The 20,000-nt window shown below is 43.6% G+C and overlaps 8 non-coding genes across 8 annotated transcripts; 4 read left to right on the plus strand and 4 right to left on the minus strand.

Annotated features, from left to right (window-relative positions):
• Positions 1–1,738: 1,738 nt before the first annotated feature.
• Positions 1,739–1,821, plus strand: TRNAL-UAA (transfer RNA leucine (anticodon UAA)). Its single transcript has one exon. It is a non-coding gene; the product is annotated as a tRNA-Leu (tRNA).
• Positions 1,822–2,115: 294 nt separating this feature from the next.
• TRNAL-UAA (transfer RNA leucine (anticodon UAA)) lies at positions 2,116–2,198 on the minus strand. Its single transcript has one exon. It is a non-coding gene; the product is annotated as a tRNA-Leu (tRNA).
• A 4,843-nt stretch (positions 2,199–7,041) lies between these two features.
• Positions 7,042–7,124, plus strand: TRNAL-UAA (transfer RNA leucine (anticodon UAA)). Its single transcript has one exon. It is a non-coding gene; the product is annotated as a tRNA-Leu (tRNA).
• Positions 7,125–7,418: 294 nt separating this feature from the next.
• TRNAL-UAA (transfer RNA leucine (anticodon UAA)) lies at positions 7,419–7,501 on the minus strand. The gene has a single exon. It is a non-coding gene; the product is annotated as a tRNA-Leu (tRNA).
• Positions 7,502–12,331: 4,830 nt separating this feature from the next.
• TRNAL-UAA (transfer RNA leucine (anticodon UAA)) lies at positions 12,332–12,414 on the plus strand. The gene has a single exon. It is a non-coding gene; the product is annotated as a tRNA-Leu (tRNA).
• Positions 12,415–12,708: 294 nt separating this feature from the next.
• TRNAL-UAA (transfer RNA leucine (anticodon UAA)) lies at positions 12,709–12,791 on the minus strand. The gene has a single exon. It is a non-coding gene; the product is annotated as a tRNA-Leu (tRNA).
• A 4,843-nt stretch (positions 12,792–17,634) lies between these two features.
• On the plus strand, positions 17,635–17,717 carry TRNAL-UAA (transfer RNA leucine (anticodon UAA)). The gene has a single exon. It is a non-coding gene; the product is annotated as a tRNA-Leu (tRNA).
• Positions 17,718–18,011: 294 nt separating this feature from the next.
• Positions 18,012–18,094, minus strand: TRNAL-UAA (transfer RNA leucine (anticodon UAA)). Its single transcript has one exon. It is a non-coding gene; the product is annotated as a tRNA-Leu (tRNA).
• Positions 18,095–20,000: the final 1,906 nt, after the last annotated feature.

The following is a 20,000-nucleotide window of genomic DNA, read 5'->3' on the forward strand; positions in this document are numbered from 1 at the left end:
GATTACGCTGCACCATCAAAGGGGGCAAATCCTGAAACACACCAAAACTCTTTCCTCTGTTAGAACAGCTCACCTAATTTCTTTGCTGCATCTCCTTCCCCGAAGTCTCATCCCCACCCTCACAATTCTCCCCATCCTTAGTCTCCTGGTCGTCATCGTAATCCATCAATTCATCATGCAAAATGAGCCCCGAAGCCAACGAGACAGCACCTTGGCTGATAGCTGGGATCTTGAAGCCGTGATTGTACCATAAATCAAATGATTCACCAGGCCACTCCCTTGTAATCGGGTTGATCGCTCTGGATGCAACCCCCTCTTATGACCGGCATTTTAAAGGTGCCCAGACCTTTACCGGCGTCTCCGCTGTTGTCTTATTTTTCATGACGTCCTTTGGCATGGCTCGTCCTCCTGAGCTGCGAAGCCCAAAGGAGCTGTCACACCCCAAAAATGCTTCAGCCACCCCAGGGTGTGCTTTCTTAAGCTCACCCCTGACAAAGCTATGCCCATCTTCCTGTAATTGCTGGACTCTATTGAAATTGACCTCACTTGTGTCAAAATTATAAACCACCTGTTGCTCCGAGACAAACACAAAGGGGCAGATTTAAGGAAAGTGGCTCTGCCGGTGCAGCGCCACGTTCCTTGCACCCCTTAACGCCCCTGTACCGCCACCATGTGTGAGCTATATATATAATAATACGGCGCACCATGGCACAGGGTAGGGGCATTAGCGTTATATTTTTTACGCTATTGATGTACTCTGCAAGATTAGCGCCATCATTTTGGGACTAATCCTGCAGAGTACATAGGGGCCCATTATAAATAATGGTATTCCCCCTTTTAACGCCTCCTCTGAGTAGGCGTTAAAAGTGTAAAACAAATGGCGCAAGGAAATCTCTTAGATTGCCTTGCGCCATTTTTTCGGGCTCCCTAATGGGCGAACGCCCACCTTGTATAAATTATGCCTGACCCTTCCCCACCACACCGCTTCCTCTACTGCCAACTCTATGCCTCCCAGCCATTCCCGTGCAGTGCGGCAAACGAAGCGACCCACGCGGAGTCAAGAGTTCGCTCTTGGCTACAACACCAGCCCCAGAGACACCCTTCTCAAAAAGCAACCTGTCAGGTGAGGAACGAGTGTGCCCACTCTCTAACAAGGGAATGCCCCCTTTGCACACATCATGCATATATTAGGCATGATGTGGCGCAAAGTGTTAACAAGTTGGCGCAAACCTAGCTTGCGCCACCTTGTAAATATTTTGCTATGGTAGTGGCCTATGATCTTCACATTTGCGGCAAAATAAATTCTGCAAATGTAGCGCTAAGGGCCGCAAGGGCCTTGTAAATCTGTCCCAAAGTGTTTTAGATTGTGTGAAGTGTAGTTTTGAGTCTTGAAAAGGGGTTAGTGTGATATTTCTTAAGATTATCGTCAATTTGCAGACATATTTAATAGGACATGTGACAAAAACGGTGTGAAAAAAGCGCACCTTTTTTCGTCCTACACGCTGATAATCTTAAACATGTTTGATAGGTATGGTTGTATTTTTTTTTTTATTAAGTACATGCACGTTTTATAGAGGAGAGGCATGACATTACCTTGTATTCCTGAAATGTGTTTTGCGTAACCTGATAAAATATATAGATATGAAAATATATATATATATAGAAAGCTCAATGTCACACAGTGAGCACTCTTGATATCTATAATAAGTGCCATGTTGTTGCTCTTTCCTGCACAGGTACCAGGATGGCCGAGTGGTTAAGGCGTTGGACTTAAGATCCAATGGACATGTGTCCACGTGGGTTCAAGCCCCACTCCTGGTAGAGAGATTTTGTAATTCATTATGCACCAAATGGAAAGCATTAAGTCAGGTATCATAAACAAATAAGTCACCTATAATAAACGAAAAAGCATACTGTAATACAACCTGCAACAAAAGGTTACTAAGTTTCAAAGAGAAATGTACAATACAAGGCGTTTACTTTTTTGGGGGTAGAAAAATACACGTTAATCGATATGAAGATTTTATATGTAGCTCTTATTTTAATATTAATCAGGAGCAACTGAAAAGTGCGTGAAATTGAAATGAACAGTGTCACGGGAGAGAAAAAATGATATACCAGGAGTGGGGCTCGAACCCACGCAGACACATGTCCATTGGATCTTAAGTCCAACACCTTAACCACTCGGCCACCCTGGTCTACATAGTGCAGGTGTGCCTGCAATCATGATATAGTTGTTTTTCAGGAGAAGAATCATCTATACTATCAGCCCTCCCAACAGGAAAAGCAGAATTCAAAACCCCCAAAATATCCCTCAGCTTTTGCATGGAAATAGGATGCCATTGATCCAACCTGGATCCATCCTCCATCGCCCAGCCAGCAACAATTCTCCTACACATTTCTCCTTCCATGGTATCATAATCCCAAAAGTACTTACCGAAAAATGTAATACCTGCCATCTTCCCTGTTATAGCCACCACCGCCAATCCTAGGTCAATATGTGTCATAATGAAGCAGACTCCATCCTCCCTCCTATACGTGACATGTAAGGTCCCTCATACCTCCTCAATGCACCAGACTCAATAAATTCTGCCTAGGCCTTGCCATATGACCTCAAAGTAGATGGAGCAATGGACTGACGAATCAATTGTAACATCCTTAGATTCCCAGCTCCCAAAGGTCCACCGTCAAAGCCGTTTTAAGCAAATCTGCTCCCGGCACCAGAACACCGAATCTCTGCCACTGTGAACGAGATAGCCCATCAGTGATATCATTATTCACACCTGGAACATACTGACCCTTAAACAAAATATTGAATTTCAGACAATGAAGCAAAAATAAACGCAACAACTTCAAAACCTTTTCATCTCGAGCCTTCTGTGAATTGACTAAATTAACAACTGTTTGGCTATCCACATTAAAAACCACTCGCCTGTTTGCTAAAAGGTTACCACACAACACTAAAGCAACCATCAAATGGAAAAAAACTCCAGAAACGAAATGCTATGGTGTGCCTCTCTCCAAGAATCCGGCCATGACTCAGCAGTCCAATCACCATCTCAGAAAACCAAACCATGGGCTCCCGAATCATCAGAAAAAATTTGAACTTGCCATAACCATTCATCCTCAACCGTCAACATGTTAACACCATTATTACTTTGCTGGAAAGAAACCAACATTCTGAAGTCAGCATTGATGACCTCTTTAAGCCGAATTCTGGGATGAGGTAAAACAGCACCTTTGACTGAAAAACCAAGGCACCTACAAAGAGCTCTACCAACTCTCACCACACGGCACGCAAACTTCAAAGAACCCAATAAGGCTTGCACCTGCTGTAACTCCAGCTTATCTGTGGAAACAGCCTCCTCCAACAGAGAAATCAACTTTTGAACTTATCCACCGGAAACCGTACCTCAGATTTCTCTGAGTTCAATATAGCAGGGCCTTCAGTCTTATCCGGAGCCAAAGGTACTTCCATCTCCTCCATACACTTCTGAAATTCAATTAACCCTTTTTTACATTCATTGGACCACTGCAAGCCCATCAGAAAAGAGTCACCTAGGTAGTTCGTGACATGCCCGAGCCCAGTCTTCTGTTGGAAAAACCACTGCAAAAAACAACTACAAGTTTCAAACAGGGAACAAGAAACAGAACAGCCCATTGGCAACATTATATCCACAAATATAGAATCCTCAGATTAAAGACCCAACAATGAAAAATCCTCAGGATGTACCGGCAATAGTCAAAAGACAGATTGAATGTCTAACTTTGCCATTTGTGCCTTCCTTCCACAAGCCCTTACCAACTTAATTGCCTCTTCCACTGATGTGCAATGCACTATGGAGTCTTCATGTGCAATTAAATCATTAACTGACTCCCCTGCAGCCCACGATAGATGATGAATCAATCTAAACTCACCTTGTTGTGTTTTAGGCACAACACCCAGTGATGAAATTGTTAAGTTATGAATCGGCCAGGTATCCCATGGACCCACCATTCTGCCAGCCTCCAATTCCGTCCTCAATTTCTTTCTCACCACTTCCGGATTCTCAACTGCAGATTTCAAATTTTTTCTCTGTCTTCTATGACCTTGATAACATAGCTTGAAACCCTCAAGAAAACTCTAGTACAGTAACTTGGCCTCCTCACGCCTCGGATAAAACTGCAACCAATAAAACAAAATATCAAATTTATTAGGAGAAGGGCCCTTTTCCCACCATCTGCTGTATCCGACCCCTTCCCCTATCACCACCTCTACCTGCATTAGCCTTCCATCCCCATTGCATCCCTCCAAAACATTGCACCAATGGATGTTTGCCCCTGCAATTGGAGCAATTGTGCATGAACTTGCACTGGAGTCGTGTGCATGACCCTCTGTTGAAGGACCAACAAGATCCATTCTGTGGGAACTGAGCTCTCGTGAAACTACCCACCCTAGATTGGTTGGGATGCCCCTGACAGGGCTTGTAAGGAACCAGAAGACCACTAGCTGTGTGTAACGCTGAGGCATTCTTGGAAGTACACAACCCTTGCATCCAAAGCTCATTATAAATATCTCACCATTCTTTATCTGGAAATAATGCCATCTGGGCTCTAAGTTCTTCATTATATCTAAAACATCCAAAACCACCATAGTCTATTTGAGCCCACCTAAAAACGTCCATGTATTTTAATAGAGAAATACAACGCTCCGGATGCCTCTCACAATAAACGCTAGCAATGATTAAGAATACTGACATCCAATTCTCAAGGGTAGTGGAAACTTTCGGCCTCCTAGCTAATTCCCATTCCTCCTCCTTTGACCCTTCCTTAGCCCACACTTCTCTATGTAATAATTTAAAAACATCAACAAACTCACCTTTACAAATGTTTTCCTTCATGGCTTGGGTGAGATGCGCCCCCAAAGGCAAGAACAACCCCATATATGGCAACTTTTTACTTTTTACACTACCCTCACCTGAGTTTCCTTTTTCCTTACCTGGCTCTGCCTTAGAAGCCTCCTCACCACTTGCCTCTGACTTACCATCATTGACTCCGACTTTTTTGTTCACAGCCCCCCCAAATGGAGATTGACTGCATCTTTAACTGCTTCATTATTTGCATCATCTTTCCCACTCAATCTACCCAAACTTCCTTATGCTAACGCAAAAGGGTATTACCCACTGTTACAGACACCAAACACACTACCTTCATGCTTAACTCTTCACACCCCATAGCCACAGCAGCCTGTGTCTCACCTTTTTTGAATGAAACCACTTGCAGGTACCTGATTATTCGTCTTGACTTTCCGATTACGCTGCACCATCAAAGGGGGCAAATCCTGAAACACACCAAAACTCTTTCCTCTGTTAGAACAGCTCACCTAATTTCTTTGCTGCATCTCCTTCCCCGAAGTCTCATCCCCACCCTCACAATTCTCCCCCTCCTTAGTCTCCTGGTCGTCAATGTAATCCATCAATTCATCATGCAAAATGAGCCCCGAAACCAACGAGACAGCACCTTGGCTGATAGCTGGGATCTTGAAGCCGTGATTGTACCATAAATCAAATGATTCACCAGGCCACTCCCTTGTAATCGGGTTGATCGCTCTGAATGCAACCCTCTCTTATGACCGGCATTTTAAAGGTGCCCAGACCTTTACCGGCGTCTCCGCTGTTGTCTTATTTTTCATGACGTCCTTTGGCATGGCTCGTCCTCCTGAGCTGCGAAGCCCAAAGGAGCTGTCACACCCCAAAAATGCTTCAGCCACCCCAGGGTGTGCTTTCTTAAGCTCACCCCTGACAAAGCTATGCCCATCTTCCTGTAATTGCTGGACTCTATTGAAATTGACCTCACTTGTGTCAAAATTATAAACCACCTGTTGCTCCGAGACAAACACAAAGGGGCAGATTTAAGGAAAGTGGCTCTGCCGGTGCAGCGCCACGTTCCTTGCACCCCTTAACGCCCCTGTACCGCCACCATGTGTGAGCTATATATATAATAATACGGCGCACCATGGCACAGGGTAGGGGCATTAGCGTTATATTTTTTACGCTATTGATGTACTCTGCAAGATTAGCGCCATCATTTTGGGACTAATCCTGCAGAGTACATAGGGGCCCATTATAAATAATGGTATTCCCCCTTTTAACGCCTCCTCTGAGTAGGCGTTAAAAGTGTAAAACAAATGGCGCAAGGAAATCTCTTAGATTGCCTTGCGCCATTTTTTCGGGCTCCCTAATGGGCGAACGCCCACCTTGTATAAATTATGCCTGACCCTTCCCCACCACACCGCTTCCTCTACTGCCAACTCTATGCCTCCCAGCCATTCCCGTGCAGTGCGGCAAACGAAGCGACCCACGCGGAGTCAAGAGTTCGCTCTTGGCTACAACACCAGCCCCAGAGACACCCTTCTCAAAAAGCAACCTGTCAGGTGAGGAACGAGCGTGCCCACTCTCTAACAAGGGAACGCCCCCTTTGCACACATCATGCATATATTATGCATGATGTGGCGCAAAGTGTTAACAAGTTGGCGCAAACCTAGCTTGCGCCACCTTGTAAATATTTTGCTATGGTAGTGGCCTATGATCTTCACATTTGCGGCAAAATAAATTCTGCAAATGTAGCGCTAAGGGCCGCAAGGGCCTTGTAAATCTGTTCCAAAGTGTTTTAGATTGTGTGAAGTGTAGTTTTGAGTCTTGAAAAGGGGTTAGTGTGATATTTCTTAAGATTATCGTCAATTTGCAGACATATTTAATAGGACATGTGACAAAAACGGTGTGAAAAAAGCGCACCTTTTTTCGTCCTACACGCTGATAATCTTAAACATGTTTGATAGGTATGGTTGTATTTTTTTTTTTATTAAGTACATGCACGTTTTATAGAGGAGAGGCATGACATTACCTTGTATTCCTGAAACGTGTTTTGCGTAACCTGATAAAATATATAGATATGAAAATATATATATATATATATATATATATATAGAAAGCTCAATGTCACACAGTGAGCACTCTTGATATCTATAATAAGTGCCATGTTGTTGCCCTTTCCTGCACAGGTACCAGGATGGCCGAGTGGTTAAGGCGTTGGACTTAAGATCCAATGGACATGTGTCCACGTGGGTTCAAGCCCCACTCCTGGTAGAGAGATTTTGTAATTCATTATGCACCAAATGGAAAGCATTAAGTCAGGTATCATAAACAAATAAGTCACCTATAATAAACGAAAAAGCATACTGTAATACAACCTGCAACAAAAGGTTACTAAGTTTCAAAGAGAAATGTACAATACAAGGCGTTTACTTTTTTGGGGGTAGAAAAATACACGTTAATCGATATGAAGATTTTATATGTAGCTCTTATTTTAATATTAATCAGGAGCAACTGAAAAGTGCGTGAAATTGAAATGAACAGTGTCACGGGAGAGAAAAAATGATATACCAGGAGTGGGGCTCGAACCCACGCAGACACATGTCCATTGGATCTTAAGTCCAACACCTTAACCACTCGGCCACCCTGGTCTACATAGTGCAGGTGTGCCTGCAATCATGATATAGTTGTTTTTCAGGAGAAGAATCATCTATACTATCAGCCCTCCCAACAGGAAAAGCAGAATTCAAAACCCCCAAAATATCCCTCAGCTTTTGCATGGAAATAGGATGCCATTGATCCAACCTGGATCCATCCTCCATCGCCCAGCCAGCAACAATTCTCCTACACATTTCTCCTTCCATGGTATCATAATCCCAAAAGTACTTACCGAAAAATGTAATACCTGCCATCTTCCCTGTTATAGCCACCACCGCCAATCCTAGGTCAATATGTGTCATAATGAAGCAGACTCCATCCTCCCTCCTATACCGTGACATGTAAGGTCCCTCATACCTCCTCAATGCACCAGACTCAATAAATTCTGCCTAGGCCTTGCCATATGACCTCAAAGTAGATGGAGCAATGGACTGACGAATCAATTGTAACATCCTTAGATTCCCAGCTCCCAAAGGTCCACCGTCAAAGCCGTTTTAAGCAAATCTGCTCCCGGCACCAGTACACCGAATCTCTGCCACTGTGAACGAGATAGCCCATCAGTGATATCATTATTCACACCTGGAACATACTGACCCTTAAACAAAATATTGAATTTCAGACAATGAAGCAAAAATAAACGCAACAACTTCAAAACTTTTTCATCTCGAGCCTTCTGTGAATTGACTAAATTAACAACTGTTTGGCTATCCACATTAAAAACCACTCGCCTGTTTGCTAAAAGGTTACCACACAACACTAAAGCAACCATCAAATGGAAAAAAACTCCAGAAACGAAATGCTATGGTGTGCCTCTCTCCAAGAATCCGGCCATGACTCAGCAGTCCAATCACCATCTCAGAAAACCAAACCATGGGCTCCCGAATCATCAGAAAAAATTTGAACTTGCCATAACCATTCATCCTCAACCGTCAACATGTTAACACCATTATTACTTTGCTGGAAAGAAACCAACATTCTGAAGTCAGCATTGATGACCTCTTTAAGCCGAATTCTGGGATGAGGTAAAACAGCACCTTTGACTGAAAAACCAAGGCACCTACAAAGAGCTCTACCAACTCTCACCACACGGCACGCAAACTTCAAAGAACCCAATAAGGCTTGCACCTGCTGTAACTCCAGCTTATCCGTGGAAACAGCCTCCTCCAACAGAGAAATCAACTTTTGAACTTATCCACCGGAAACCGTACCTCAGATTTCTCTGAGTTCAATATAGCAGGGCCTTCAGTCTTATCCGGAGCCAAAGGTACTTCCATCTCCTCCATACACTTCTGAAATTCAATTAACCCTTTTTTACATTCATTGGACCACTGCAAGCCCATCAGAAAAGAGTCACCTAGGTAGTTCGTGTCATGCCCGAGCCCAGTCTTCTGTTGGAAAAACCACTGCAAAAAACAACTACAAGTTTCAAACAGGGAACAAGAAACAGAACAGCCCATTGGCAACATTATATCCACAAATATAGAATCCTCAGATTAAAGACCCAACAATGAAAAATCCTCAGGATGTACCGGCAATAGTCAAAAGACAGATTGAATGTCTAACTTTGCCATTTGTGCCTTCCTTCCACAAGCCCTTACCAACTTAATTGCCTCTTCCACTGATGTGCAATGCACTATGGAGTCTTCATGTGCAATTAAATCATTAACTGACTCCCCTGCAGCCCACGATAGATGATGAATCAATCTAAACTCACCTTGTTGTGTTTTAGGCACAACACCCAGTGGTGAAATTGTTAAGTTATGAATCGGCCAGGTATCCCATGGACCCACCATTCTGCCAGCCTCCAATTCCGTCCTCAATTTCTTTCTCACCACTTCCGGATTCTCAACTGCAGATTTCAAATTTTTTCTCTGTCTTCTATGACCTTGATAACATAGCTTGAAACCCTCAAGAAAACTCTAGTACAGTAACTTGGCCTCCTCACGCCTCGGATAAAACTGCAACCAATAAAACAAAATATCAAATTTATTAGGAGAAGGGCCCTTTTCCCACCATCTGCTGTATCCGACCCCTTCCCCTATCACCACCTCTACCTGCATTAGCCTTCCATCCACATTGCATCCCTCCAAAACATTGCACCAATGGATGTTTGCCCCTGCAATTGGAGCAATTGTGCATGAACTTGCACTGGAGTCGTGTGCATGACCCTCTGTTGAAGGACCAACAAGATCCATTCTGTGGGAACTGAGCTCTCGTGAAACTACCCACCCTAGATTGGTTGGGATGCCCCTGACAGGGCTTGTAAGGAACCAGAAGACCACTAGCTGTGTGTAACGCTGAGGCATTCTTGGAAGTACACAACCCTTGCATCCAAAGCTCATTATAAATATCTCACCATTCTTTATCTGGAAATAATGCCATCTGGGCTCTAAGTTCTTCATTATATCTAAAACATCCAAAACCACCATAGTCTATTTGAGCCCACCTAAAAACGTCCATGTATTTTAATAGAGAAATACAACGCTCCGGATGCCTCTCACAATAAACGCTAGCAATGATTAAGAATACTGACATCCAATTCTCAAGGGTAGTGGGAACTTTCGGCCTCCTAGCTAATTCCCATTCCTCCTCCTTTGACCCTTCCTTAGCCCACACTTCTCTATGTAATAATTTAAAAACATCAACAAACTCACCTTTACAAATGTTTTCCTTCATGGCTTGGGTGAGATGCGCCCCCAAAGGCAAGAACAACCCCATATATGGCAACTTTTTACTTTTTACACTACCCTCACCTGAGTTTCCTTTTTCCTTACCTGGCTCTGCCTTAGAAGCCTCCTCACCACTTGCCTCTGACTTACCATCATTGACTCCGACTTTTTTGTTCACAGCCCTCCCAAATGGACATTGTCTGCATCTTTAACTGCTTCATTATTTGCATCATCTTTCCCACTCAATCTACCCAAACTTCCTTATGCTAACGCAAAAGGGTATTACCCACTGTTACAGACACCAAACACACTACCTTCATGCTTAACTCGTCACACCCCATAGCCACAGCAGCCTGTGTCTCACCTTTTTTGAATGAAACCACTTGCAGGTACCTGATTATTCATCTTGACTTTCCGATTACGCTGCACCATCAAAGGGGGCAAATCCTGAAACACACCAAAACTCTTTCCTCTGTTAGAACAGCTCACCTAATTTCTTTGCTGCATCTCCTTCCCCGAAGTCTCATCCCCACCCTCACAATTCTCCCCATCCTTAGTCTCCTGGTCGTCATCGTAATCCATCAATTCATCATGCAAAATGAGCCCCGAAGCCAACGAGACAGCACCTTGGCTGATAGCTGGGATCTTGAAGCCGTGATTGTACCATAAATCAAATGATTCACCAGGCCACTCCCTTGTAATCGGGTTGATCGCTCTGGATGCAACCCCCTCTTATGACCGGCATTTTAAAGGTGCCCAGACCTTTACCGGCGTCTCCGCTGTTGTCTTATTTTTCATGACGTCCTTTGGCATGGCTCGTCCTCCTGAGCTGCGAAGCCCAAAGGAGCTGTCACACCCCAAAAATGCTTCAGCCACCCCAGGGTGTGCTTTCTTAAGCTCACCCCTGACAAAGCTATGCCCATCTTCCTGTAATTGCTGGACTCTATTGAAATTGACCTCACTTGTGTCAAAATTATAAACCACCTGTTGCTCCGAGACAAACACAAAGGGGCAGATTTAAGGAAAGTGGCTCTGCCGGTGCAGCGCCACGTTCCTTGCACCCCTTAACGCCCCTGTACCGCCACCATGTGTGAGCTATATATATAATAATACGGCGCACCATGGCACAGGGTAGGGGCATTAGCGTTATATTTTTTACGCTATTGATGTACTCTGCAAGATTAGCGCCATCATTTTGGGACTAATCCTGCAGAGTACATAGGGGCCCATTATAAATAATGGTATTCCCCCTTTTAACGCCTCCTCTGAGTAGGCGTTAAAAGTGTAAAACAAATGGCGCAAGGAAATCTCTTAGATTGCCTTGCGCCATTTTTTCGGGCTCCCTAATGGGCGAACGCCCACCTTGTATAAATTATGCCTGACCCTTCCCCACCACACCGCTTCCTCTACTGCCAACTCTATGCCTCCCAGCCATTCCCGTGCAGTGCGGCAAACGAAGCGACCCACGCGGAGTCAAGAGTTCGCTCTTGGCTACAACACCAGCCCCAGAGACACCCTTCTCAAAAAGCAACCTGTCAGGTGAGGAACGAGTGTGCCCACTCTCTAACAAGGGAATGCCCCCTTTGCACACATCATGCATATATTAGGCATGATGTGGCGCAAAGTGTTAACAAGTTGGCGCAAACCTAGCTTGCGCCACCTTGTAAATATTTTGCTATGGTAGTGGCCTATGATCTTCACATTTGCGGCAAAATAAATTCTGCAAATGTAGCGCTAAGGGCCGCAAGGGCCTTGTAAATCTGTCCCAAAGTGTTTTAGATTGTGTGAAGTGTAGTTTTGAGTCTTGAAAAGGGGTTAGTGTGATATTTCTTAAGATTATCGTCAATTTGCAGACATATTTAATAGGACATGTGACAAAAACGGTGTGAAAAAAGCGCACCTTTTTTCGTCCTACACGCTGATAATCTTAAACATGTTTGATAGGTATGGTTGTATTTTTTTTTTTATTAAGTACATGCACGTTTTATAGAGGAGAGGCATGACATTACCTTGTATTCCTGAAATGTGTTTTGCGTAACCTGATAAAATATATAGATATGAAAATATATATATATATAGAAAGCTCAATGTCACACAGTGAGCACTCTTGATATCTATAATAAGTGCCATGTTGTTGCTCTTTCCTGCACAGGTACCAGGATGGCCGAGTGGTTAAGGCGTTGGACTTAAGATCCAATGGACATGTGTCCACGTGGGTTCAAGCCCCACTCCTGGTAGAGAGATTTTGTAATTCATTATGCACCAAATGGAAAGCATTAAGTCAGGTATCATAAACAAATAAGTCACCTATAATAAACGAAAAAGCATACTGTAATACAACCTGCAACAAAAGGTTACTAAGTTTCAAAGAGAAATGTACAATACAAGGCGTTTACTTTTTTGGGGGTAGAAAAATACACGTTAATCGATATGAAGATTTTATATGTAGCTCTTATTTTAATATTAATCAGGAGCAACTGAAAAGTGCGTGAAATTGAAATGAACAGTGTCACGGGAGAGAAAAAATGATATACCAGGAGTGGGGCTCGAACCCACGCAGACACATGTCCATTGGATCTTAAGTCCAACACCTTAACCACTCGGCCACCCTGGTCTACATAGTGCAGGTGTGCCTGCAATCATGATATAGTTGTTTTTCAGGAGAAGAATCATCTATACTATCAGCCCTCCCAACAGGAAAAGCAGAATTCAAAACCCCCAAAATATCCCTCAGCTTTTGCATGGAAATAGGATGCCATTGATCCAACCTGGATCCATCCTCCATCGCCCAGCCAGCAACAATTCTCCTACACATTTCTCCTTCCATGGTATCATAATCCCAAAAGTACTTACCGAAAAATGTAATACCTGCCATCTTCCCTGTTATAGCCACCACCGCCAATCCTAGGTCAATATGTGTCATAATGAAGCAGACTCCATCCTCCCTCCTATACGTGACATGTAAGGTCCCTCATACCTCCTCAATGCACCAGACTCAATAAATTCTGCCTAGGCCTTGCCATATGACCTCAAAGTAGATGGAGCAATGGACTGACGAATCAATTGTAACATCCTTAGATTCCCAGCTCCCAAAGGTCCACCGTCAAAGCCGTTTTAAGCAAATCTGCTCCCGGCACCAGAACACCGAATCTCTGCCACTGTGAACGAGATAGCCCATCAGTGATATCATTATTCACACCTGGAACATACTGACCCTTAAACAAAATATTGAATTTCAGACAATGAAGCAAAAATAAACGCAACAACTTCAAAACCTTTTCATCTCGAGCCTTCTGTGAATTGACTAAATTAACAACTGTTTGGCTATCCACATTAAAAACCACTCGCCTGTTTGCTAAAAGGTTACCACACAACACTAAAGCAACCATCAAATGGAAAAAAACTCCAGAAACGAAATGCTATGGTGTGCCTCTCTCCAAGAATCCGGCCATGACTCAGCAGTCCAATCACCATCTCAGAAAACCAAACCATGGGCTCCCGAATCATCAGAAAAAATTTGAACTTGCCATAACCATTCATCCTCAACCGTCAACATGTTAACACCATTATTACTTTGCTGGAAAGAAACCAACATTCTGAAGTCAGCATTGATGACCTCTTTAAGCCGAATTCTGGGATGAGGTAAAACAGCACCTTTGACTGAAAAACCAAGGCACCTACAAAGAGCTCTACCAACTCTCACCACACGGCACGCAAACTTCAAAGAACCCAATAAGGCTTGCACCTGCTGTAACTCCAGCTTATCTGTGGAAACAGCCTCCTCCAACAGAGAAATCAACTTTTGAACTTATCCACCGGAAACCGTACCTCAGATTTCTCTGAGTTCAATATAGCAGGGCCTTCAGTCTTATCCGGAGCCAAAGGTACTTCCATCTCCTCCATACACTTCTGAAATTCAATTAACCCTTTTTTACATTCATTGGACCACTGCAAGCCCATCAGAAAAGAGTCACCTAGGTAGTTCGTGACATGCCCGAGCCCAGTCTTCTGTTGGAAAAACCACTGCAAAAAACAACTACAAGTTTCAAACAGGGAACAAGAAACAGAACAGCCCATTGGCAACATTATATCCACAAATATAGAATCCTCAGATTAAAGACCCAACAATGAAAAATCCTCAGGATGTACCGGCAATAGTCAAAAGACAGATTGAATGTCTAACTTTGCCATTTGTGCCTTCCTTCCACAAGCCCTTACCAACTTAATTGCCTCTTCCACTGATGTGCAATGCACTATGGAGTCTTCATGTGCAATTAAATCATTAACTGACTCCCCTGCAGCCCACGATAGATGATGAATCAATCTAAACTCACCTTGTTGTGTTTTAGGCACAACACCCAGTGATGAAATTGTTAAGTTATGAATCGGCCAGGTATCCCATGGACCCACCATTCTGCCAGCCTCCAATTCCGTCCTCAATTTCTTTCTCACCACTTCCGGATTCTCAACTGCAGATTTCAAATTTTTTCTCTGTCTTCTATGACCTTGATAACATAGCTTGAAACCCTCAAGAAAACTCTAGTACAGTAACTTGGCCTCCTCACGCCTCGGATAAAACTGCAACCAATAAAACAAAATATCAAATTTATTAGGAGAAGGGCCCTTTTCCCACCATCTGCTGTATCCGACCCCTTCCCCTATCACCACCTCTACCTGCATTAGCCTTCCATCCCCATTGCATCCCTCCAAAACATTGCACCAATGGATGTTTGCCCCTGCAATTGGAGCAATTGTGCATGAACTTGCACTGGAGTCGTGTGCATGACCCTCTGTTGAAGGACCAACAAGATCCATTCTGTGGGAACTGAGCTCTCGTGAAACTACCCACCCTAGATTGGTTGGGATGCCCCTGACAGGGCTTGTAAGGAACCAGAAGACCACTAGCTGTGTGTAACGCTGAGGCATTCTTGGAAGTACACAACCCTTGCATCCAAAGCTCATTATAAATATCTCACCATTCTTTATCTGGAAATAATGCCATCTGGGCTCTAAGTTCTTCATTATATCTAAAACATCCAAAACCACCATAGTCTATTTGAGCCCACCTAAAAACGTCCATGTATTTTAATAGAGAAATACAACGCTCCGGATGCCTCTCACAATAAACGCTAGCAATGATTAAGAATACTGACATCCAATTCTCAAGGGTAGTGGAAACTTTCGGCCTCCTAGCTAATTCCCATTCCTCCTCCTTTGACCCTTCCTTAGCCCACACTTCTCTATGTAATAATTTAAAAACATCAACAAACTCACCTTTACAAATGTTTTCCTTCATGGCTTGGGTGAGATGCGCCCCCAAAGGCAAGAACAACCCCATATATGGCAACTTTTTACTTTTTACACTACCCTCACCTGAGTTTCCTTTTTCCTTACCTGGCTCTGCCTTAGAAGCCTCCTCACCACTTGCCTCTGACTTACCATCATTGACTCCGACTTTTTTGTTCACAGCCCCCCCAAATGGAGATTGACTGCATCTTTAACTGCTTCATTATTTGCATCATCTTTCCCACTCAATCTACCCAAACTTCCTTATGCTAACGCAAAAGGGTATTACCCACTGTTACAGACACCAAACACACTACCTTCATGCTTAACTCTTCACACCCCATAGCCACAGCAGCCTGTGTCTCACCTTTTTTGAATGAAACCACTTGCAGGTACCTGATTATTCGTCTTGACTTTCCGATTACGCTGCACCATCAAAGGGGGCAAATCCTGAAACACACCAAAACTCTTTCCTCTGTTAGAACAGCTCACCTAATTTCTTTGCTGCATCTCCTTCCCCGAAGTCTCATCCCCACCCTCACAATTCTCCCCCTCCTTAGTCTCCTGGTCGTCAATGTAATCCATCAATTCATCATGCAAAATGAGCCCCGAAACCAACGAGACAGCACCTTGGCTGATAGCTGGGATCTTGAAGCCGTGATTGTACCATAAATCAAATGATTCACCAGGCCACTCCCTTGTAATCGGGTTGATCGCTCTGAATGCAACCCTCTCTTATGACCGGCATTTTAAAGGTGCCCAGACCTTTACCGGCGTCTCCGCTGTTGTCTTATTTTTCATGACGTCCTTTGGCATGGCTCGTCCTCCTGAGCTGCGAAGCCCAAAGGAGCTGTCACACCCCAAAAATGCTTCAGCCACCCCAGGGTGTGCTTTCTTAAGCTCACCCCTGACAAAGCTATGCCCATCTTCCTGTAATTGCTGGACTCTATTGAAATTGACCTCACTTGTGTCAAAATTATAAACCACCTGTTGCTCCGAGACAAACACAAAGGGGCAGATTTAAGGAAAGTGGCTCTGCCGGTGCAGCGCCACGTTCCTTGCACCCCTTAACGCCCCTGTACCGCCACCATGTGTGAGCTATATATATAATAATACGGCGCACCATGGCACAGGGTAGGGGCATTAGCGTTATATTTTTTACGCTATTGATGTACTCTGCAAGATTAGCGCCATCATTTTGGGACTAATCCTGCAGAGTACATAGGGGCCCATTATAAATAATGGTATTCCCCCTTTTAACGCCTCCTCTGAGTAGGCGTTAAAAGTGTAAAACAAATGGCGCAAGGAAATCTCTTAGATTGCCTTGCGCCATTTTTTCGGGCTCCCTAATGGGCGAACGCCCACCTTGTATAAATTATGCCTGACCCTTCCCCACCACACCGCTTCCTCTACTGCCAACTCTATGCCTCCCAGCCATTCCCGTGCAGTGCGGCAAACGAAGCGACCCACGCGGAGTCAAGAGTTCGCTCTTGGCTACAACACCAGCCCCAGAGACACCCTTCTCAAAAAGCAACCTGTCAGGTGAGGAACGAGCGTGCCCACTCTCTAACAAGGGAACGCCCCCTTTGCACACATCATGCATATATTATGCATGATGTGGCGCAAAGTGTTAACAAGTTGGCGCAAACCTAGCTTGCGCCACCTTGTAAATATTTTGCTATGGTAGTGGCCTATGATCTTCACATTTGCGGCAAAATAAATTCTGCAAATGTAGCGCTAAGGGCCGCAAGGGCCTTGTAAATCTGTTCCAAAGTGTTTTAGATTGTGTGAAGTGTAGTTTTGAGTCTTGAAAAGGGGTTAGTGTGATATTTCTTAAGATTATCGTCAATTTGCAGACATATTTAATAGGACATGTGACAAAAACGGTGTGAAAAAAGCGCACCTTTTTTCGTCCTACACGCTGATAATCTTAAACATGTTTGATAGGTATGGTTGTATTTTTTTTTTTATTAAGTACATGCACGTTTTATAGAGGAGAGGCATGACATTACCTTGTATTCCTGAAACGTGTTTTGCGTAACCTGATAAAATATATAGATATGAAAATATATATATATATATATATATATATATAGAAAGCTCAATGTCACACAGTGAGCACTCTTGATATCTATAATAAGTGCCATGTTGTTGCCCTTTCCTGCACAGGTACCAGGATGGCCGAGTGGTTAAGGCGTTGGACTTAAGATCCAATGGACATGTGTCCACGTGGGTTCAAGCCCCACTCCTGGTAGAGAGATTTTGTAATTCATTATGCACCAAATGGAAAGCATTAAGTCAGGTATCATAAACAAATAAGTCACCTATAATAAACGAAAAAGCATACTGTAATACAACCTGCAACAAAAGGTTACTAAGTTTCAAAGAGAAATGTACAATACAAGGCGTTTACTTTTTTGGGGGTAGAAAAATACACGTTAATCGATATGAAGATTTTATATGTAGCTCTTATTTTAATATTAATCAGGAGCAACTGAAAAGTGCGTGAAATTGAAATGAACAGTGTCACGGGAGAGAAAAAATGATATACCAGGAGTGGGGCTCGAACCCACGCAGACACATGTCCATTGGATCTTAAGTCCAACACCTTAACCACTCGGCCACCCTGGTCTACATAGTGCAGGTGTGCCTGCAATCATGATATAGTTGTTTTTCAGGAGAAGAATCATCTATACTATCAGCCCTCCCAACAGGAAAAGCAGAATTCAAAACCCCCAAAATATCCCTCAGCTTTTGCATGGAAATAGGATGCCATTGATCCAACCTGGATCCATCCTCCATCGCCCAGCCAGCAACAATTCTCCTACACATTTCTCCTTCCATGGTATCATAATCCCAAAAGTACTTACCGAAAAATGTAATACCTGCCATCTTCCCTGTTATAGCCACCACCGCCAATCCTAGGTCAATATGTGTCATAATGAAGCAGACTCCATCCTCCCTCCTATACCGTGACATGTAAGGTCCCTCATACCTCCTCAATGCACCAGACTCAATAAATTCTGCCTAGGCCTTGCCATATGACCTCAAAGTAGATGGAGCAATGGACTGACGAATCAATTGTAACATCCTTAGATTCCCAGCTCCCAAAGGTCCACCGTCAAAGCCGTTTTAAGCAAATCTGCTCCCGGCACCAGTACACCGAATCTCTGCCACTGTGAACGAGATAGCCCATCAGTGATATCATTATTCACACCTGGAACATACTGACCCTTAAACAAAATATTGAATTTCAGACAATGAAGCAAAAATAAACGCAACAACTTCAAAACTTTTTCATCTCGAGCCTTCTGTGAATTGACTAAATTAACAACTGTTTGGCTATCCACATTAAAAACCACTCGCCTGTTTGCTAAAAGGTTACCACACAACACTAAAGCAACCATCAAATGGAAAAAAACTCCAGAAACGAAATGCTATGGTGTGCCTCTCTCCAAGAATCCGGCCATGACTCAGCAGTCCAATCACCATCTCAGAAAACCAAACCATGGGCTCCCGAATCATCAGAAAAAATTTGAACTTGCCATAACCATTCATCCTCAACCGTCAACATGTTAACACCATTATTACTTTGCTGGAAAGAAACCAACATTCTGAAGTCAGCATTGATGACCCCTTTAAGCCGAATTCTGGGATGAGGTAAAACAGCACCTTTGACTGAAAAACCAAGGCACCTACAAAGAGCTCTACCAACTCTCACCACACGGCACGCAAACTTCAAAGAACCCAATAAGGCTTGCACCTGCTGTAACTCCAGCTTATCCGTGGAAACAGCCTCCTCCAACAGAGAAATCAACTTTTGAACTTATCCACCGGAAACCGTACCTCAGATTTCTCTGAGTTCAATATAGCAGGGCCTTCAGTCTTATCCGGAGCCAAAGGTACTTCCATCTCCTCCATACACTTCTGAAATTCAATTAACCCTTTTTTACATTCATTGGACCACTGCAAGCCCATCAGAAAAGAGTCACCTAGGTAGTTCGTGTCATGCCCGAGCCCAGTCTTCTGTTGGAAAAACCACTGCAAAAAACAACTACAAGTTTCAAACAGGGAACAAGAAACAGAACAGCCCATTGGCAACATTATATCCACAAATATAGAATCCTCAGATTAAAGACCCAACAATGAAAAATCCTCAGGATGTACCGGCAATAGTCAAAAGACAGATTGAATGTCTAACTTTGCCATTTGTGCCTTCCTTCCACAAGCCCTTACCAACTTAATTGCCTCTTCCACTGATGTGCAATGCACTATGGAGTCTTCATGTGCAATTAAATCATTAACTGACTCCCCTGCAGCCCACGATAGATGATGAATCAATCTAAACTCACCTTGTTGTGTTTTAGGCACAACACCCAGTGGTGAAATTGTTAAGTTATGAATCGGCCAGGTATCCCATGGACCCACCATTCTGCCAGCCTCCAATTCCGTCCTCAATTTCTTTCTCACCACTTCCGGATTCTCAACTGCAGATTTCAAATTTTTTCTCTGTCTTCTATGACCTTGATAACATAGC

The sequence above is a fragment of the Pleurodeles waltl genome, chromosome 5 (genome assembly GCF_031143425.1).
Source record: "Pleurodeles waltl isolate 20211129_DDA chromosome 5, aPleWal1.hap1.20221129, whole genome shotgun sequence".
Lineage (NCBI taxonomy): Eukaryota > Metazoa > Chordata > Amphibia > Caudata > Salamandridae > Pleurodeles > Pleurodeles waltl.